This window comes from Papio anubis, chromosome 7, assembly GCF_008728515.1.
Source record: "Papio anubis isolate 15944 chromosome 7, Panubis1.0, whole genome shotgun sequence".
Lineage (NCBI taxonomy): Eukaryota > Metazoa > Chordata > Mammalia > Primates > Cercopithecidae > Papio > Papio anubis.
In genome coordinates this window covers 3,205,819-3,228,111 of record NC_044982.1, presented here as the reverse complement: position 1 = coordinate 3,228,111, position 22,293 = coordinate 3,205,819, and the positions used below count along the sequence as shown (strand labels likewise).

Below are 22,293 nucleotides of genomic sequence, written 5' to 3'. Positions count from 1 at the left end.
TGGGAGGCTACAGTGGGAGGATCGCTTGAGCCTGGAAGTTAGAGGCTGCAGTGAGCCATGATCACACCACTGCACTCCAGGCTGGGAGTGAGACTCTGTCTCAAAAAACAAAACAAAACCCTGCTTAAGGCTCCTCCACACAGTGAAGGCTTCCTGACACGCCCTGCCTGCCCCACAAAGTAATCCTTCCCTTCTCCCCCACCAGAGGGATTCTGGATCTTGTGCTCTGGATCCCTTTGCCAATGTGGTAAAGACTGTAGAGCCCTTTCCAGGGTACCATTTATACAGCATAACATAAAATACATAAGATTACGAACGAAACCAAATATACTGAAAATATTACCAAGTGTTTTTAAAACGGTGACTGGGTGATATAATGATCCTTATTGTTATTAGTCAGGTCTATGGCTGATCTAATAGCTGCTATGGGTCCAAATGGTGAGCCTCACTGACACTTCTAGAGCTGTTACAACTGAAATGCAACAGGACAATGTCTGTGATGGTGACAAACTCAGGGACCCTGCTAATACCACTCTGGTTTGTTGGCTATGTTCGTAATTAAAGAAAATGCTAGATTTCAGGTAGAAATTAGTGAGACTAAAGATACAAGTTTCCCCTGCGTTCCTGGAACCGCTGAATTTTGTCAACAGACGCCAGGACAGGAAACTCCACGGCATTTCTACGCCGTCCGCGAGCTCTGTTCTTCTCCGGATACTCTGCCTCTCCCTGGACGACAGTGGAGACGCTCTTGTTCAGAATGACAGCAGGACCGGGCATGGGTGGCTCACGCCTGGAATCCCAATACTTTGGGATGTTGAGGCAGGTGGATCACTTGAAGTCAGGAATTCGAGACCAGCCTGGCCAACATGGTGAAACCCCGTCTCTACTAAAAATATAAAAATTAGCCAGGCATGGTGGCAGGCACCTGTGGTGGCAGCTACTTGGGAGGCTGAGGCAGGAAAATCGCTTGAACACGAGAGGCAGAGGTTACACTGAGCTGAGATTTCACTGCACTCTAGCCTGAATGACAGAGTGAGATTCCATCTCAAAAAAAAAGAAGAGAAGAGAAAAGGGAAGAGAAGAGAAGAAAAAAGAAAAGAAAAGAAAAGAAACGAAAAGAAAAGAAAAAGCAACCAGTGTTTGCAAATGGCTTAAGCCAGCATAGGCCAGGTACTGTGAGAGGCCTTTCATATGCATTATTTTCTCCAGTCCTCCCAGCAACTATTAGCTTGGTGCAAAAGTAATTGTGGTTTTTGGCCAGGCATGGTGGCTCACACCTGTAATCCCAGGACTTTGGGAGGCTGAGGCAGGCGGATCACTTAAGGTCAGGAGTTCGAGACCAGCCTGGCCAACATGGTGACACTCTGTCTCTACTAAAAATACAAAAATTAGCCGGGTGTGGTGGCACATGTCTGTAATCCCAGCTACTGGGGAGGTTGAGGCAGGAGAATCGCTTGAACCCGGGATTGCAGTGAACCGAGATCTCACCACTATACTCCAGCCTGCGACACAGAGTGAGACCCTGTCTCAAAAAATAAATAAATAAAGCAAACAAAATCAAAAGTAATCGTGGTTTTTTGCCATTAATTCCAATGGCACCAACCTAATACTAGGCTTTGGATGTAGGTTTGCCTGACATTCTGGTCTGCTGTTTGTCAACACTAAGCCAGCATGTTTGCCCACGGGCCTGCTTCTCCCATTAGGCAGTAGCCCTTCAATGGCAGGGAAGATCAGAGTCATCTTGGTGTGTGCAGCTAACACGGATGCCTGGCACAGAAGAGGCACTTGCTTTCCACCTGTTGGCTGGTCACGAAGTGCGGGGTCCACACACGCCTACCCTCTTTAGAGCCCATCCACGCTGACCTCCAATCTCACGTCCTCTTTACTCACCTACTTCTGCTGCCACCTAACCGAACTTCTCGGCTTTCAGTATAAACAAATCCTTTCTAGAGAAATAAAGCATTCCTAGTTCACTTTTGAGAAAAGTGAGCCCCTCGGGGAATTGCAGTGCTGAGAAGTCTGGTGGGAAGGGCACATTCATGGGGCTTGATGACAGGGAGGGATTGGCTAGATCCGCTTTGAGCACGGTCCAACCATCTTTATAGTTCACGACAACCAGCCTTTAAAATGCTTCGGGAATATCTGGATAGTGATCACCATCAGGGCACCGAGGACAGGGCGTAAGGGGGGCTTCTAAGAGGGGGTGTGATGTTCTGTTTCCTGATCTGGGTGCCAGCTCCCCAAAGTTGGTCGGTGTATGACTGGTCATGGGGCCACACTCAGGCACCCGTGGTTCTCTGTATTTCATATTTCAATACAAAGCTCCAAAAATTGCTTCAGAAGTCAGTTAAGCTTCTCTTCCTCCAGATTGCAAACTCATATGCCAAAAGTTCATTTCTCTGCAGGCCAAGATAGAGCAGCCTTTTATCAACAGGCTTCCTAGAGTTTTGCCCCAAAGTATTCCCGTATCCCGGCAGCGAGCACCCTGACGCCCACCCAGCGGTCTGTATCTGTGTCAACCAGCAGCTCTCGGCCTGGCCTCATCCAGGGCCTGAAGCCTATTACAGACTCCCCCCCACCCTCCAGCAGCACGTGGGGTGCACAACAAAGCTCAGGCCTGGACACAGCCGGGGGCCGGGGGCCGGGGGCCGGGGTGAGGGGGCGGGAGGCAGGACGCAGGAGGCGAGTTGTCCAGGCGGGGCAGGACAAGGGAGTCCTGAATTGTAGACCTAAGGGGGAGAATCACTGGCACCCTAATTAGCTCTTGATGGCTTCCAAAACTCTTTTAAGTCCTTTTTTTTTCTTTTTTTTGTCTCTCCAAGAACTCTGAGTGGTCAACAGGACAAGTAACATAATTCCCAGTTTACAGGTAAGGGCACCAAAGCCCACCCCAAACCGCTGGGGAGCAAGGCCAGGCCCAAACCCAGAGCTCAGAAAGGTGCGAGCAGCCGGGCCCTGGCCAACCACTTCTGGCCCCTTGGCAGGTCAGGCAGAGTGAGCGCGCAGGAGAGAGAGAAGACCTCTGTGCAAACCAGCGCAGCCAAACAGGGTGAGGGGCCCCTGCTGCCGCCACCAAAGACAAAACTGAACCTCGATCTGATGCAGACTCCAGGAAATATGGGGCAGGTCCATGACCCTGTGAGAAGGGAATCAGTCAAATCCAAAATGTGGGACATGCTACGGGACAACTGACCCAGTTTCTTTAATGAGTCAATGGCATTAAACTAAGGAGGGGTGACAGTTCTAAATTAAAAGACACTTTCAAAGGACCTTAAGACGGCAGCGCATACCGTGAGTGGATCTTATTTAGATCCTGATTTAAGTAACTCAACTATAAAAAGACCTTTTTTTGGACAGAGCAATTTAATTTAGTATTTGGTACATTTAATGTAGCACTTGGATATTCAAAGATATTAATCTTCAATTTACCATCAGGGCCCAGTGAGTTCTTTTTTTTTTTTTTTTTTTTCTGGAGACGGAGTTTCACTCTTGTTGCCCAGGCTGGAGGGCAGTGGCACAATCTTGGCTCACTGCAACGTTTGCCTCCCAGGTTCAAGCGATTCTCCTGCCTCAGCCTCCCGAGTAGCTGGGATTACAGGTGTGCACCACCACACTCGGCTAATTTTTTTGTATTTTTAGTAGAGATGGGGTTTCACCATACTAATCAGGCTGGTCTTGAACTCCTGACCTCAAGTGATCTGCCCGCCTCAGCCTCCCAAAATGCTGGGATTATAGGCATAAACCACAATGCCCAGCCTATTTTTATTTTTTTAGTTTACTTTTTGAGTAGTTCTAGCAATGTATAAGGATCGATAGTTTGTGAATTTTATTCTCTCTTAGAGACCTTCTACAGAACATAAACCCATTCTGTCTTGCAATTCCTACACGGATTGGTTCAAGCCTTTTGTAAATCTAAGGTATATTTTGGAATCAGGGATCTTATTTTTCCTGTATCTTGAAATATTTTTCTATTTCATCATCCTGAGAATTATTTCATCATCACTCATCAAGTATTTCCAGTTATGCTAAAAGAGACTAAAATAACAAGAAAATGAAAAGCTGATGGACTTGCCTAAAAAGCAGAATGAAATAAACCATCTCTGCCACAGCACCCTTCCGTTTTCTTACTACATTGCTCACAGTATTGCATCAACTTTCAAGAAGGTAGAAGAGAATTCTGGAGATGACAGGCTTTCCTTTGTTTCACTCTTGTTGAACAACACAATCGAGCATTCTGAAATTTTCATTTTCTACCCATAACAGCAAGGAGAAGAAAACTGACTGAGGGAGATATTCATAATTATAGAAGTGGGGGAAGGCCCAACACAGTGGCTCATGCCTGTAATTCCAGCACTTTGGGAGGCTGAGGCGGGCAGATCACTTGAGGCCAGGAGTTTGAGACCAGCCTGGCCAACATGGCCAAACCCATCTCTACTTAAAATACAAAAATGAGCCGGGCATGATGGTGCATGCCTGTAGTCCCAGTTACTTGGCGCATGCCTGTAGTCGCAGTTACTTGGGAGGCTGAGGTGGGAGGATTGCTTGAACCTGGGAGGCAGAGGTTGCAGTGAGCTGAAATCGCACCACTGCACACCAGCCTAGGAGACAGAGTGAGACTCCATCTCAAAAAAAGTAGAAGAGGAAGAGGAAGAAGAGGAAGAAGGAGAAGGAGGAGGAGGAGGAGAAGGAGGAGGAGGAGGAGAACGAGAAGGAGAAGGAGAAGAAGAAGAAGAAGAAGTCGGCCCAGGGCCATGGCTCAGGCCTATAATCCAGCACTTTGGGAGGCTGGAGTGGGCAGACTGCTTGAGCCTAGGAGTTCGAGATCAGCCTGAACAACACGAAAAAACTCCATTTCTATTTAAAAAAAAAAAAAGAAGAAGAAGAAAAGAAAAATCCAGGCATGGTGGCGCATGCCTGTGGTCCCAGATACTCAGGAGGCTGAGGTGGGAGGATTGCTTGAGCCTAGGAGGTAGAGGCTACATTGAGCTATCATCATACCACTGCACTCCAGCCTAGGTGACAGAGCAAGACCCTGTCTCTTTAAAAAAAAAAAAAAAAAAAAAATAGAGGAGAAGGGACAGCCAGCCACTCTGTCCCATTAGCCAGAGGCTAATGACGATGGTGAAATCAATTAAATGGGAGAAATTTCAGTGAGTATTCAGATGACCATATCCTAGACAAATTTTCTCAAATCTGTATTTCCAATGACACAAAAAATTTGCATTCAATTAACAGGCAAGACTTCACTCAATATTTATCATATGAACTTGGACCATTACATTTTTCTAAAAGGACGTATGATGGTATCCTTTCACATTTTTTTTGGTGTTTGTGAACAAAATGGGATACATTTCATAAGTGGACAAATGCCAGAGGCAGGTGTTTATACAAAGATACTGAGAGGAAAAAGATAATGCAAAATTTTTAATTAATTGAATTGATCATTCTAATGGGTGGTTATAGATCAAAAAATGAAAATGTTTTGCAATCATGGAACAAAAAAAAATGACCACACTCTCCAACAAAATTGTGTCAACAATTTCAAAAAGTTCATCCAAATATCACATTTTGACAATATCAGTGCAAGAAGGAGGAAAAGTCATGTTAGCCTAGAAACCTCTAGAGGTGCAGTTGAAACCTGGAATTAGCATTTTTAAGGTGGATGAATTCCAGGCTCATGCAAGGCAGGTGATAAGTAGCCAGTTGCATTCAAAGGATGCTACCAATGTACCTTCAAAATCGCAAACATGGAATAAAAAGTTGAGTTTGCTATATCTTCATTCTGAAATGTCTAATGAAGTTGTATTTCACCATCCCTTTATTCTTCTGCAAATGACCAACAGGGACACCTCAGAGATATTGCAGGTTCTGTTCCAGACCACTGCAATAAAGCTAATACTGCAAGAAAGTGAGTCACAATTTCCCAGTGCATATAGAAGTTATGCTTACATTATAGTATAGTCTATTTATAGTCTATTAAGAATGCACCATCCTGACTGACACAGTGAAACCCCATCTCTACTAAAAATACAGAAAATAAACCGGGCGTGATGGCGGGCACCTGTAGTCCCAGCTACTCAGGAGGCTGAGGCAGGAGCATGGCGTGAACCTGGGAGGCGGAGCTTGCAGTGAGCCAAGACCGCGCCACTGCACTCCAGCCTGGGTGACAGAGCAGACTCAGTCTCAGAACAAACAAAAAAAAAAGCAAAAGTATTGTCTAAAAAAACAAAGTACATACCTTAATTTAAATATTTTTATTTCTGGCTGGGTGCAGTGGCTCACACCTGTAATCCCAGCATTTTGAGAGGCTGAGGCAGGAGGATCATCTATACACATATTAAATATATATATATATAAAATTGCTAAAAAATGCTAACAATCACATGAGAGTTCAGTGAGTGGTAATCATTTTGCTGGTGGGGGTCTTGATGGCTGCTGACTGATCAGAGTGGTGGCTGCTGAAGGTTGGGGTGGCCATGGCAATTTCTTAAAATAAGACAACAACGAAGTTGACTGCATAAAGTGACTTTTCCTTTCACAGAAAAATTTCCCCATAGGATACAATGCTGTTTGATAGCATTTTATCCACAGTAGAACTTCTTTCAAAATTGGAGTCCATTATCTCATACCCTGCCACTGCTTTATCAACTAAATGTATGTAATATTCTAAATCCTTTGCACTCATTTCAACAATGTTCACAGCATCATCACTAAGAGTAGTTTCCATCTAACAAAACCACTCTCTTTGCTCATCCATAAGAAGCAACTCTTCATTTGTTAAAGCTTTCTCATGAGATCATAGCAATTCAGTCACATCCTCAGGCTTCATTTCTAATTCTAGTTCTCTTGCTATTTCCACCACATCTACAGCTCTTTCCGCCACTGAAGTCTCAAACCCCTCAAAGTCATCCATGAGGTTGGAATCAACTTCTTCCAAACTTTTGTCAATCTTGGCTGGGCGCAGTGGCTCATGCCTGTAATCTCAGCATTTTGGGAGGCCGAGGTAGGTGGATCACTTGAACTCAGGGGTTCAAGACCAGCCTGGCCAACATAGTGAAACCCCGTCTCTACAAAAAATACAAAAATTAGCCAGGTGTGATGGCAGGTACCTGTAGCTACTCGGGATGCTGAGGTTGGAGAATCACTTGAGCCAGGAAGGGGGAGGTTGCAGTGAACCAAGACTGTGCCATTGTACTCCAGTCTAGGCAATGGGAATGAAACCCTGTCTCAAACAAAACAAACCAACAAACCAAACTCCTGCCAATGTTTGTTGATATTCTGGCTTCTTCCCATGAATCACAAATCTCCTTCACAGCATCCAGAACGGTGAATCCTTTCCAGAAGGTTTTCAGTTGACTTTGCCCAGATCTACCAGAGGAATCACTATCTATAGCCTTATGAAATGTATTTCTTAAATAACAAGACTTGAAAGTCAAAATTACTCTTTGCAGAGTGGATGTTATGTGAGGAGGCATAAAAACATTCATCCCCTTGTATATCTCCATCAGAGCTTTCAGGTGATCAGGTGCATTGTCTATGAGCAGTAATATTTTGAAATAAATTTTTTTTTTTTCTGAGCAGTAGGTCTTAACAATGGACTTAAAATATTCAGAAAACCATGCTGCAAACAGATGTGCTGTCATTTGGGCTTTGTTATTCTATTTATAAAGCAGAGGTAGAGTCAATTTAGCATATTCTTTTGTTTGTTTGTTTGTTTTGAGGTGGGAGTCTCACTCTGTCACCTAGGCTGGAGTGCAGTGGCACAATCTCGGCTCACTGCAACCTCCACCTCCCAGGTTCAAGCAATTCTTCTGCCTCAGCCTCCTGAGTAGCTGGGACTACAGGCGCACACCACCACACCTGGCTAATTCTTTTTGTATTTTTAGTAGAGACAAGGTTTTACCATATTGGCCAGGCTGGTCTCAAACTCCTGACCTTGTGATCCACCCACCTCAGCTTCCCAAAGTGCTAGGATTACAGGCATGAGCCACCTTGACCAGACTTTTTTTTGGCGGGGGTTGAGGGGGCGATAGGGGGCGATAGGGTCTTGCTCTGTCACCCAGGCTGCAATGCAGTGGCACAATCTCAGGTCACTGCGGCCTCTGCCCCCCAGGTTCAAGAAGTTCTCCCGCCTCAGCCTCCCGAGTAGCTGGAATTACAGGGGCACACCATCATGCCTGGCTAACTTTTGCATTTTTAGTAGAGATGGGGTTTCACTATGTTGGCCAGGCTGGTCTCGAACTCCTGATCTCAAGTGATCTGCCCACTTCGGCCTCCCAAAGTGCTGGGATTACAGGCATGAGCCACCACACCTAGCCAATTTAGCATATTCTTAAGTGTCCTAGGATTTTCTGAATGGTAGACAAGCACTGGCTTCCATACAAAGTCACCAGCTGCATTAGCCACTAACAAGAGAGTCAGCCTGTCCTTTGAAGCTCTGAAGCCAGACATTGACTTCTCCTCTCTAGCTGTGAAAGCCCTCTTTCTGTGAACCGACCTCTGGTGGCTTCCAACCTTTCTTCTGCAGCTCCCTCACCTCTCTCAGCCTTCACAGAATTGAAGAGAGTGAGGGCCCTGCTCTGGCTTAGGCTTTGGCTGAAGGGAATGTTGTGTTTGGTTTGATCTATCCGGACTCCAGCTCCCTCCATATCAGTAGTAAGGGTGTTTCACTTTCTCATTATCCATGTGTTCACCGGAGTAGCACTTTTAAATTTCCTTCAAGAACTATTCCTTTGTGTTCACAACTTGGCTGTCTGTCGCAAGAGACCTAGCTTTTGGCCTATATTGGCTTAAGGAGGCCTGAGGAGTTGGAGAGAGATGGGGGAGTGACCGGTCCCAGGAGCAGTCAGAACACACATTTATCCTTTAAGTTCACTGTCTCAGAAGGACACAGTTTGTGGTGTCCCAAAACAATGACGATGGTAACATCACAAATCACCGTAACAGATATAATTCTAACGAAAAAGCTGGAAATACTGTAAGAATTAGCAAAATGTGACAAGAGGGACATGAAGCGAGCACACGCTGTTGGGGAAAAAATGAGAGATTTGCTCACAAACTTTGAATTTGTTTAAAAAATTAAAACAATATCTGCAAAACGCAATTAAGTGAAATGCAATAAAATGAGTTTTGCCTGTATTTCTAAAATGACTTAAACATTGAAAATGTAAAGAGTCCTTTGGACCCACAGAGCCAGTGGTGATGGTGAGGGGAAGCAATTGCTGTCGATGCTGTAAGGTGTAACAGGAGCCCTTTAGTTACTTAAGAAAATGACCGGCCGGGCGCGGTGGCTCAAGCCTGTAATCCCAGCACTTTGAGAGGCCGAGACGGGTGGATCACGAGGTCAGAAGATCGAGACCATCCTGGCGAACACGGTGAAACCCCGTCTCACAAAAAAATACAAAACTAGCCGGGCGAGATGCATGGCGCCTGCAGTCCCAGTTACTTGGGAGGCTGAGGCAGGAGAATGGCGTGAACTCCGGGAGGCGGAGCTTGCAGTGAGCTGATCCGGCCACTGCACTCCAGCCCGGCGATAGAGCCGCAGACCTCACCTCAAAAAAAAAAAAAAAGAAAATGACCTTTGGCCGGGTGTGGTGGCTCATGCCTGTAATCCTAGCACTTTGGGGAGGCTGAGGCTTTATGATCCTGGAGTGCAGGAGTATGAGACCAGCTTGGGCAACATAGGGAGGCCCTGGTCTCTTAAAAAGAAAAAAGAGGCTGGGCAGTGGCTCACTCGTAATCCCAGCACTTTGGGGAGGCCGAGGCGGCTGGATCACGGAGGTCAGGAACTGAGACCATCCTGGCTAACCCCGTGAAACCCGCCCCTACTAAAAATACAAAAAATCAGCCGGCTTGGTGGCGGCGCCTGTAGTCCCAGCTAAGCATCAGGAGGCTGAGGCAGGAGAATGACGTGAACCCGGGAGGCTGAGCTTGCAGTGAGCCAGTGAGCTTGAGATCGACTCTGCACTCTGGGACCTGGCATGAGCAAGACCTGGCCTCAAAAAAAAAAAAAAAAGAAAGAGTGCCGGGCGCAGTGGCTCACACCTGCAATCCCAGCACTTTGGGAGGCCGAGGCAGGACCATGAGCTCAGAGACGGAGACCATCCCACAACATGGTGAAACTCCATCTCACTAAAATACAGAAATTAGTTGGCATGGTGGCAGGCCTGTAGTCCCAGCTGAGGCAGGAGAATCAATTTGAACCCAGGACATCGCAGTGAGCCGAGACGCCACCACCCAGTGTGACAACAGAGTGAGACTCCATCAAAAAAAAAAAAAGAAAAAGAAAGAGAGGGAGGGAGGAAGAAAGGAAGGGAGGGAGGGAGGGAGGGAGGGAGGGGAGAGGGAGGGAGGAAGGAAGGAAGGGAAGGAAGGAAGGAAGGAGGGAGGGAGTGGAGGAAGGAAAGGAAGGGAAAGTGGAGGAAGGAAGGAAGGAAGGGAAGGAAGGAAGGAAGTGGAAGGAAGGAAGGAAGGAAGGAAAGGAAGGAAGAGAAATGGGTGGTGGAATTTGTGGACTTTGGGAGGCTGGAGGGGAGGGATGAAATGGACTTAGGAAATGGAATTAGCCTGGGTAAATATGGTGGAAACCCTGCTGTCTCTACTAATAATACAAAAATTAGCCAAGCATAGAGGTAAGTGCCTATAGTCCTGCTATACAAGAGGCTGAGGTGGAAGGATCACTTAAGAGTGAGAGGTAGAGGCTGCAATGAGCTATGATCATGCCACAATGCCCCAGCCTCAGTGACAGAGTGAGATCCTGTCTTGAAAGAAAGAGACAGAGAGAGAAAGCAAGGGGAAGGAAAGAAGGAAGAAAGGAAGGAAGGAAGGAAGGAAGGAAGGAAGGAAGGAAGGAAGGAAGGAGGGAAGGAAGGAAGGAGGGAAGGAAGGAAGGAGGGAAGGAAGGAAGGAGAAAGGAAGAAATAAAGAGAGAAAGAAAGAAAAGAGAAAGAAAGAAGAAAGAGGAAGAAAAGAAAGAGAAAGAGGAAGGGAGGGAAGGAAGGAAGGACAGAGGGAGGGATGGAGGGAGGGAAGGAAGGAAGGAAAAGAAAGAGAGAAAGAAAAGAAAAAGAAAGAAAGAGGAAAGGAAGAAAAGAAAGAGAAAGAAAGAGGAAGGGAGGGAGGGAAGGAAGGAAGGAAAACAAAGAAAGAAAAGAAAGAAAGAAGAAAGGAAGAAAGAAAAGAAAGAGGAAGGGAGGGAGGGAAGGAAGGAAGGACAGAGGGAGGGAGGGAAGGAAGGAAAAGAAAGGGAGAGAGAGAGAGAAAGAGAGAGACAGAAGAAAGAAAGAAAAGAAAGAAAGAAAGAGAAAGAAAGAAAGAAAGAAAGAAAGAAAGAAAGAAAGAAAGAAAGAAAGAAAGAAAGAAAGAAAGAAAGAAAGAAAGGAAGGAAGGAAGGAAGGAAATAAATGACCCAGATACTTTGTTGAGATGCTGGGCAAAGCGAAGGTGGCTGCCAAGGCCGAGTGGGTGCTGTGAGTGCTGCTGTTTGCTCTGCTCCTGTGAATGTCGGACCTTTCCATAATACTTTTCTTCAGAAATGAGAGCAAGAGAATGCTCCAGCAATGCAGGTATCACTCTGCACAATTGGGAGTGCAAATGACATGCCCTAGTCAGGCCCTGGCATGAAATGTGTCCACCTCCACACTGGGAATAGCAGAAGCCCCAGCGGCCAGTCTATCCTGGCTGCCCCAGAGCCTGAGACGCAGTCCTAGCCCAGCAGGAGGTCCAGTGGGAGAGGAGCTCAGGCCCCCAGGGAGGCTCCAAGGCAGGTCTTATCAACACCACTCAGTCAACCGGCCTTGGGGAGGTCAGTCTGAGGGCAGATGGAATCCCAGCTCCTGTCCAAGGCACAGGCCCTGATCTTAGGGTGACTGCTGGTGGGGGGCTGTTCCCTCCCCAGCACAGCAGCTGACAAACAGGGATCCCAGCAAAAACTGCCAGAATCTTTGAAGTTAAAGCTCCATCAGTGCCATGTTTTGGGGTACCTCCCTCCCCAGGCAATGACAGCAGAAAAGCTTGTGAGAAACCAAGGCTGGCAGGTGCCCAAGAAGGCCAAGAGTGGATGCCATGGGAAGGCTGGGCAAGCCATGGAAGCCACTGCCTTCTCTGCCAGGCCACCACAGTCGTCCCCAGGGCCAGGCTTGATGACAGGCCCCTATATGCCCTTACCCAGCTCCAGCTGGGGGGCCGGGCAGTCAGGCAACCCACCCAGGCCGGTCTCCTTCACAACTCTGCCCAGAGTCTCTCTGAGATGTGCAGCTGCTTTCCAAGCTGAAACGTCTCCTGGTCCAGTGGGGCCCACTAGCACAACCAGCTCGTCCTGGTTTTAGCAGCGAAAGCCCTGTGTGCTCATCCTGGGGCCTGCTGCCCATCATTTAAATAACCAAAGGAGGCCGGGTGTGGTGGCTCACGCCTGTAATCCCAGCACTTTGGGAGGCCGAGGCAGACGGGTCACTTGAGGACAGGAGTTTGAGACCAGCCTGGGCAACATGGTGAAACCACGTCTCTACTAAAAATACAAAAATTAGCTGGGTGTGGTGCTACGCGCCTGTAATCCCAGCTATTTGGGAGGCTGAGGGACCAGAATCTCGTAAACCCAGGAGACAAAGGTTGCAGTGAGCCGAGATTGCACCACTGCATTCCAGCCTGGGCGACAGAGTGAGACCCTGTCTCAAATCAATCAATCAATCAATAACTAAGGGAGGCTGACCTAAGCAATTCTTCCCAACGTCCTTCCCGCCTTTCCTGATCACTTTTGAAAACTGCTGGAAAATTCTCTACCTTAAGAAAGATGGGAAAATCTATCTACACACTCGCCCTGCCCCACACATACCCACAGACGGATGCAGCCTCTCTGAGGGCTTCTCAGGCTTTTGACTGTGACCCCACTATAAGAAATATGTTTACATTATTGCTCAGTGTGTGCACACACAAGTACAGGCACACACACGCACACACTCGGGAGTCATAATACTAAGTAGAGACAATGACAACAGAGAGAGGTTGGAGTCAAATAACTAACCCTTCTCACCAGGGACCCAGGCATAGATGTGGCAGCCCCTTACCGCAGCCTCTGCCAGGGACAACTTTTCTGGGCGGAAGGCCTCAGGGCAGAATGCAGCCTCCGCCTTCCCAAGGCTCAGCTTGGGAGTCAGTGGTGGGAAAAGTCAGAAAGCAAGGCTGCAGGGTCAGCCTCTATTCCCCAATCAGGAAGAAACGCCGGGAGGGAGAAGTCTCTGCCCGAGGCAGGAGGCCCCAGCTGTTTTGTGGGCTCTGCCAGGAGCGTTGGGTTTCCAGCCTTGGTTCCCAGGAGCGGTTTCCCCTCCCAGGGCCCCTCTGACCTCATCTATACAATAACCTGCAAGACCATGGCACCGCTAAGCGCTGTCTTCAGATTCGGAGAGTTTACAAAGATCGTTCTCTCCCTCACTTATTCTACAAAGGTTTATTATGGTACCCAGAAACATCAGACACTGAGTCAGGCCCTGGAGCTAAAAAAGACAAAGAAGTCACAGTCCCAGAGCCCACAGAGTCTCAGAGCCCAGCCCAGAGACACAGGCTCCCCCACCCAACACCCTGCATGCGCGTCCATGTGTGCGCCTGTGTGTTGGGGACCGGGGTGTGGGCAGGGCACAGAGCTGCGTATGGTGGCCAGGCCACCTGCACAGGTAAGGCAGCTCCTGCCCTTGCCACCTCATCCTGGAGAGAAGCCTTTCCACGAGCCACACTGTGCTGTTGCCTTTTCCCCGCGTGGTCCACGGAGGTTGTAATGCTCAGATTAACACACTCTGAGAATGGAAGTGACAGTGCAGCACAAAGCAGAGGTGACACGCGTGAGCTCACGGCCGGGTCCCCTCCGGCGTCCACCCTCCAAGAAGTCCCCCGCTGTCTGGGCTGCCAGTTTCATTCAGCAAATACTATTCTATAAACAACTGACCCAGATTCTCAGCGTGAATCAGGACGTTTCCCAGGCAGTCGAGGATGTACAGGGTTGAATTTCAATGTTGCTTAAAAGCATTAAAGCTTGAAGGCACACTCAGGCCACTCTTCCATGGGGACAATGGTGCTGGCACCATCCGAAGGCCACAGCCCCCGGGCAGCCAGGACCCCTCCTGGCGCCTCCCTCCCTCATGCTCAGGGCTGACTCAAGGAACCTCTGCAGAAAGAGGTGTTTTAAACTTTAATTAACCTACGTTCTTTCCTAGGCCTCGTGACCTGACTTTCCATCCTCTCTCCATCGGGACCTGCAGCAGCAATAGAATCACCTTCCATTTTAACCCCAATGCCCGTCAAACGTGGCCTGGCCGCCAGAGCAAAAGACGGGAGAATCAGGAAGTAGGGAAGAAGCGGGGACGGACGCATGGGCCAGGGCCACACTGCCCTTGACCCTCCATGTATCCTCACAGAGGTGAGGCGAGGCAAGGGACAGGTCCAGCTGTTCACGCTGGCGGAGTGTGGAGGCTGTGAGAATGCACCTCCCTCGCCCCCCAGAGCCCCAGGAACTGTCATCGGCCCCGGTCCCAGGTGCTGGGCTCTGAAATCCATGTTCTCCCAGCTGCTCCCAGCCAGTGGCCTGGCACAGCAAAGGTACTGAAGCAGGTTCGTTCCCAGGGGACAGGAGATTTGCCGACGGTCCTTTCCTCAGGGCCGGACCTGCAGCACTGACCCACAGCCCTCCCCAGCTGCCTCTTGGAGGGCCCAGATTAACACAGAGACCAGCCACCAACACCACAGTTCATGCCGCCGCCATTCCTCACCCAGCGGTGTCACAGGCCTCCCAGCCGGCACCCCCTGACGCTCTGGCCCCCAGGTTCCATCCTCCATGCAGCAACCAGACCAGCGCTTCGAAAACATGGATATGAGGCCAGGTGTAGTGTAATCCCAGCACTTCGGGAGGCCAAGATAGGAGGACAGTTTGAGCCCAGGAGTTTGGGATCAACCTGGGCAACCACAGTGAGAACTTGTTGCAACAAAAATAAATTTAAAAAAAAAAAAAAAGTAAGTTAAATTAAATTATTAAAAAGACTTGTGACTGAAAGGCTCATAGAGCACCAAAAAAAAGACCCATGCCCACAGACTAAGAGGAAAAGAAAATCTAAACAGCCGAGACCAAATGGAGAAATCTATGTCTGAAACAATACAGAAGTAAAAGACCAGAAGCTATTAGCACAAGAGGAGTCAGGGCATCCTGGGGGACCAAAGGATGTGGGCAGTTGGTATGTCTGTGTCTGCTCAGGAGAGCATACAGATGTTAATTCAGAAAACAGACAGCATTAAAAAGAAGTACAGGGCCAGGCGTGGTGGCTCACACCTGTAATCCCAGCACCTTGGGAGGTCAAGGCAGGTGGATCACGAGGTCAGGAGATTGAGACCATCCTGGCCAGCACGGTGAAACCCCATCTCTACTAAAAATACAAAAATTAGCAGGGCTTGGTGCCACATGCCTGTAATCCCAGCTACTCGGGAGACTGAGCCAGGGGAATCGCTTGAACCCGGGAGTCGGAGGTTGCAGTGAGCTGAGATCATGCCACAGCACTCCAGTCTGGGCAACAGAGTGAGACTCTGTCTCAAAAAAAAGAAAAGAAAAGAGGCTGGGCGCGGTGGCTCACACCCGTAATCCCAGCACTTTGGGAGGCTGAGGCAGGCGGATCACGAGGTCAAGAGATCGAGACCATCCTGGCTAACATGGTGAAACCCCATCTCTACTAAAAAAACAAAAAAAAAAAAAAAATTAGCCGGGCGAGGTGGCGGGCGCCTGTAGTTCCAGCTACTCAGGAGGCTGAGGCGGGAGAATGGCGTAAGTAAACCCGGGAGGCAGAACTTGCAGTGAGCCGAGACCGCACCACTGCACTCCAGCCTGGGTGACAAAGCGAGACTCCGTCTCAAAAAAAAAAAAAAAGAAGAAAGAAAAAAAGAAACGAAAAGGAAAGAAATACAGAAAAAGTGGGACCAACTGATATGTCAGATTAAAATGGTAGAAACTCATCCAAATAGATCAACAATTACAATAAAAGAAAGTCGACTAAACCCATCAGTCAAATGATAGACACAGATGCCGTGGATTTTTGAAAACATCATGACACACACAGTTTCCCAAAGACACACATAAAGCCTAAGGACATACAGAAGTGGAAACGAAAGTCTGAAATGATGAAGCGGCGAATGCTTGCCAAGGGAAGATATGATCAGTTGAAAGAGACTCTAAGACAAAGCTGTATTAGGGATAGAGATGGCTACTAAGTAAGAGAAAAGGTTCAATTCACCCAGATGACAAAGTGATTTTAAACCTAAGTGCCCCAGACAGAGTGGCCTCGAAAACCACAACGTGCACAGAGAAACAGGCAGAGCACCGATCTTACTGGGGGGTTTCAGCACATCCCTCAATACACTGATCGTTCAAATATCAGCAGAAAAGCAGCAAGGGCTGACATCGGAAACTCAAGCAACAATGTGCATATAGCATTTGGCAGCCCAGGAAGAACAAATGCTCACGGGGGTCATTTTCGGAAATCTGTCATGGACTACCCCAGCCACGAGAAAGGGCCTCCATGAACTTCAAAGACCAGGTCTCACCCAGACTATGAGCCTGGACCAAGCCCACTAAGACAAGATCTTCCCAACAAAAGGGAGAGATTTTTTTTAAAAAGATCTCACGTGTTTGTTTTGGATAGCAGAGACCACCACTAAGTCATTCACAGGTTAAAGAAAAATATCAACGTGGAAATACCTGTATCTAGTTAGAATTCTGGAAGGAAATTGGCCATGGCTAAGTTTTCTAGAATTGAGAAAAGAAAGATATTGGCACCCAGTCTCAGAGCCCAGCTCTTTAGCGCTCTTGAGAAACAAGGCAGAAACAAGACTTGGTACCAAATATGGAAGGGCAGGAAACAGAACAGCAAGTGGAACCCACACGTGTGCCCTGTGCGTCCTGAGAGAGAGCGCCCCCGCGTGGTGAGTGGGGCGGCCGGGCAGCCAGGGGTCAGACGTTTGTTTACACACAGACACACACGACAACATGCACACAAGGAACCGCCCCTCCTGCTCCGTTCTCTGGCATGCACAGCCTCGATATCTGTTTTTCAGGTTGACTGGAGATTGTTGGCCACATTTGCCAAGAAAAGATAAGCCATCCTCACCATGGGCTTACCCATGGCGCACAGAACTCCCAGCCCAGAGACCCAGCCACTTCTGAGAACAGAATCACCAGCCACTTTAGAAGGCCCAGCCTAGGCTTGGTGCAGTGGTTCATGCCTGTAATCCCAACACTTTGGGAGACAGAGGATCACTTGAGCCCAGGAGTTCAAGACCAGCCTGGGCAACATGGTGAAAGCCCCTCTCTACAAAAAAAAAAAAAAAAAATACAAAAATACAAAAATTAGCCAGGCATGATGGCCTGCACCTGTGGTCCCAGCTACTTGGAAGAGTGAGGTGGGAGGATCACTTGAGTGCAGGAGGTCGAGGCTGCAGTGAGCTGAGATCAAACTGAACCACTGTACTCCAGCCCAGGCAACAGGAAAATACCCTGCCTCAAAAAAAAAAAAGAAAGAAAGAAAGAAAGAAAAGAGAAAGAGAAAGAAAAAGAAAAGAAAAAGAAAAGAAAAGAAAAGAAAAGAAAAGAAGGCCCAGTCTAGGTACAACTTAAGCCCACCAGCATCCTTCGAACCATAGCGGTTCAAATTAAAACAAGCCATTGGCCTAATTCTAATTTTCTTACGGGTAAAATGGAAAAACGTCTGGCCTGAGAAGGAAATGCCATATGTTACTCCTAGGGTGGGCTGATTAAGTCACTCTCCCCATCCGGGGCCAGAGCAGGATCCGTCGGGACTCAGCTTGGTGTGAAATGAGGCCTTTCCTGGAAATGCCGTTCATAGAACGCAACGAAGCAGTCATGACATAACAGCTTGGCATTTCGCTGCATACAAATGCAGACCTTTCAACAAGATGTTGGGGTGGCCACCTGCTCTTTGGAAACACGGGGCTGGCAGAGCCCGCCCCTGCCTCTCGTCCCTGGCCCGGCACAATATTGTCTTTGTGTCGTGGACAGACACCAACACTTCTCCTACGTCCACTCCTACTGGGGGTTAATCCTAGCCCAGCCAGTGCAGGGAGACAGGTGTCGCCAAAGAATCACAGTAGCTCCCCTCTCTGCCCTCCTGAGCCTCTGGGAAGTCCCACACTGCCAGGTCATCTGCCCAGGAGCCTTCCCAGACCCTGCCCCCCTCTCCTTCATCTGCATCCAGGCATGTGCCTCATGACATCTCCTTGGGTTTCAGGCCAATATTAAATACACTAATCATGGTGTGGGAAGAGTTTCTGGGTCAACAATAACCAAAGGCACACAGAGACAAGGATTTGAGACAGGCACTGCACTGTGTCCGTCTGTCCTCCACCTCTCCACCCCTACATCCTGTAAGAGCTCCAGAGTAGACCCTGGGTACTTCGGGGGTCCCCTCATGGACCACAGGGTCCTAGGGGGCAGGACAGTGGCCAGTTTACCTGGGATTCTCCAGCAGGGCCTGGCCTGAGGCTGATGGTGCTCAGCAACTGTTTGGGATGAGCAAGCTGGTCCCTCCCTGTGCCTCTACATCTGCTCAGCCCCCCTGCCGCCAGCTTGACTGAGGCCTCCTTCCTTGGGCTGGCAGACTGCTGGCCTCCCCTATTCCCTCTACAGACCTGGCAAGGAGCAGCCCGCCCAGAGCACTGGCCCCAGGGTCACCACTCAGAGCCTTGGGGTGCTCACTTCCACCATGGTTTTTGTTGTTTGTTTGGTTGGTTGGTTTTGTTTTTGAGACACAGTCTCACTCTGTCGCCCAGGCTGGGGTGCAATGGTGCAATCTTGGCTCACTGCAAACCTCCGCCTCCCAGGTTCAAGCGATTCTCCTGCCTCAGCCTCCTGAGTAGCTGGGATTACAGGCACCCGCCTCCCTCCGCGCCCAGATAATTTTTGTATTTTTAGTAGAGACAGGGTTTTGCCTTGTTGGCCAGGCTGGTCTCAAACTCCTGACCTCAGGTGATCTGTCTGCCTCAGCCTCCCAGAGTTTTGGGATGTCAGGTGTGAGCCACCACGCCTGGCCCCACCATGGTTTAAACTCTTCCTCTTCCTGTGCAGCGAGGCCCGATCACGCCCCAATATCTCTACGTCAGAGTTGGACATCCCACCTTCACACCCACCCTCAGAGCTGCAGCCCCCATCCCGCTTCTGGCATGCCTCCCACTCCAGGAGCCTTCACAAGTGCTGTTCCCTCTGCCTGGAAAGGCTTCCCTGTTCTCCCATCCAAGTACTAACCAGGCCGGACCCTGCCGAGCTTCCGAGATCAGAGGAGATGGGGTGCACTCAGGGTGGTATGGCCATAGACAACCCTCCCCTATTCTGCTCATCTGGCCGCTTCCTGCTCAGCATTTGGGGCTTCATTTAACTGGCAGCTTCCTTAAGGAGGCCTTCCCTGACCCCCTTCCCTTCCCATTCGCCCCAGCCCACAAGGCACATTGATTCTCTGAACTCAGGGTACTCCTGATTTAGCAATCATCACGTTGCATCATAATTGTTGGTTTCCTTGGAGGCACAGGGTCGGGCTCCGCGTGGGCAGGGGAAGTCTTCAGGGTGTATTTGCTGGATTAACGAAAGGTAGACGCCAATACCTGACATCCCTGCGGGTGAGGATCCCCCTCCCTCAATCTGATCCTGAGAACACGCCTTCTCAGGCCCTTTGGCCCCACCTACCCTGGCTCTCCCAGGTGAAAAGCAGCTGGTGGTGATAATTTCATGGCTGTGCCGGTTGGAACTTTTACTGTGGGGCCATTTCCTAAGATCATTTCCTAAGACTCTCTCATCACTCTGATGGGGACAGGAAATTGCTCTGGGCACAGCACTTGTGTGATCTCCAGCCACAAAGAGCCATTAATCTGGCCAAGAGCAGAAGCATAAGGGTGAAGGGAGTGGAGGGGCTGCTGAAGATGGAGATGGTACTTAGTTTTCTTTGGTAGGTAGAAGAGTGCAGAGAGGGCCCTGCTCATCCCAGGAGAATGAAGTAGGCTTTTTGTTCTAAAGGGCCAGGTCTCTAAAAGCAATGGATTATATTGTTCAGGCTGCGTCAGTGGTGTTTGTGTTTTCAAAAGCAACAGTGGGCCGGGTGCAATGGCTCATGCCTGTAATCCTAGCACTTTGGGAGGCCGAGGTGGGTGGATCATTTGAGGTCAGGAGTTCGAGACCAGCCTGGCCAACATGGTGAAACCCCATCTCTACTAAAAAATAAAAATTAGCCAGGCGTGCTGGCAGACGCCTGTAGGCCCAGGTACTCGGGAGGCTGAGGCAGGAGAATCACTTGAACCCAGGAGGTGGAGGTTGCACCACTATACTCTAGCCTGGGCAACAGAGTGAGATTCTGTCTCAAAAACAAAAAACAAAAACAAAAGCAAGAGCGGAAAGCTACCAGGTCGTTGTAGGGGGCTCCCTAAAGTCAGTTTATAACCAGGAACCAAAAACGGCTCGGCATGAGGAGGGGAGGAGGGGGTGTGTGTCTCAATGAGGGGAATGACAACATCTCTTTGTGCTCTACAGGTTTAGAAAATAAAATGGCCAAGCCTCTCCCCAGGTGTCAATGGGGTGGGAGGCATGGCCCAGTTCCTGAAGATGTCATGGCACCATGGGCGGCCACCATGGGGAACTCGGCCGGGATGACAGAGACAGCCCTGCAGCATGGCATTGCTCACAGTGGGGCCAGGCCCTGGAGGAGTCTCCTGAAGCCACGACCATATAGAGTCTGCACCCTCCCCAGCCCCAAACACAGCACGTAGCAGATCAACCTCTGTACTATAAGCCAAGCCAATACAACAAGCACAGTGATCTGTGGACTACTCCCCAAGAACAAAACATCAAAGAACAGCCAAGCTGGCACGCTGACTCATGCCTGTAATCCTAGCACTTTTCGAGGCCGAGGCAGGCAGATCCCTTGAGCCTGGGAGTTCAAGACCAGCCTTGGCAACATGATGAAACCCTGTTTCTACAAAAGGCACAAAAATTAGCTGGGCGTGGTGGGAGGATCACTTGAGCCAAAGAGATAGAGGCTGCAGTGAGCCTTGATCGCACCCTGCACTCCAGCATGGGCAACAGAGCAAGACACTGTCTCTAAAAAGTAAATAAATAAAAATAATAGCCATTCATCCTGGCTCTCAGCATCTCCCATCTGCACCCTGTACTGGCCAGTTACCTGGTTCAGACACCATCTCTGCCTTCCCCAAGCTATTCTAGAGAGGGTTACCCCACAAGTCTCCCTAAGCAAAGTCTGACCATAGTAACAGCTAAGGATAGGTGCCTCTGATACTTCAGGTACTGTGCCAGGGGAGTGCCACAATTTACTCACCTGGCATTGGCACCAACCCGCCCAGACGGGCACCATAACTGCCCCCATCCCACTGCTGAGAAACAGGCATAGAGAGACTAAGTAAGTGCTGGGGTTTACTCATCCAGTAAGCAGGAGCGCAGAATTCAGACCCCAAACCCTCCTCACAGCCTTCCAGGGCTCCACCCCGCCCATGGTCTCACCATCCTTCCCAGTCACTGCCACCCACCTGCCCCCTCCTGGGCATCCTCCACACTCCTGGCTGTCCCCTCAATCCCTCCCCCAATACTCTTGGCCTCTGTTGGGTTTTCTCCCTGCTTTCCCCTACCTTCCAGGGTCCCTGATCCCAAAAAGCCCTTCCAGGTTCTCCCTAACCTGATGTGCCTCTCCATCCCTTGAACTCCCAAAGTCTCTCTCAATCTTTTGTCACCACAACTCACAGTTAGGGAAGAATTTTGCAAGACAAACAGCACATACATTCAAATAAGTAACTGAAACAGAACGTTTCCCAGAACGATACTGTACTTAACTGTCACCAGATGCAAAGCACCCTGACCTAGTCTGTGCTGCTTTTATTTTTAAAAATGTTTTGCTGCATAGGATGTGCGACACCAAGAGTGAGCCCGAATGTAGCATGGACCAGGTGGTTATGATGCGTCCATGTTGGTTCATCAAGGGCAATCAATGCGCTACCCAGGGAGATGCTGATAATGGGGCAGGCTCTGCATGCTGGGGGTGAGGGGGCACCTGGGATAGTTCTGTACCTTCCTCTCAATGTTGCTAGGAACCTAAAACTGCTCTAAACTGCTCTAAAAAAATAAGATTTTTGCCTGTAATCCCAGCACTTTGGGAGGCCAAGGCGGGCGGATCACAAGGTCAGGAGATCGAGACCATCCTGGCTATCACAGTGAAACTCCATCTCTACTAAAAATACAAAAAATTAGCCGGGCGTGGTGGC

The 22,293-nt window shown here is 49.1% G+C and overlaps 1 long non-coding RNA gene across 1 annotated transcript; it reads left to right on the top strand.

Annotated features, from left to right (window-relative positions):
- The first annotated feature begins 19,578 nt into the window (after positions 1 to 19,578).
- LOC116275678 lies at positions 19,579 to 20,845 on the top strand. The gene is made up of 2 exons (XR_004184751.1): positions 19,579 to 19,650; positions 20,555 to 20,845. It is a non-coding gene; the product is annotated as an uncharacterized LOC116275678 (long non-coding RNA).
- The last annotated feature ends 1,448 nt before the right edge of the window (positions 20,846 to 22,293 follow it).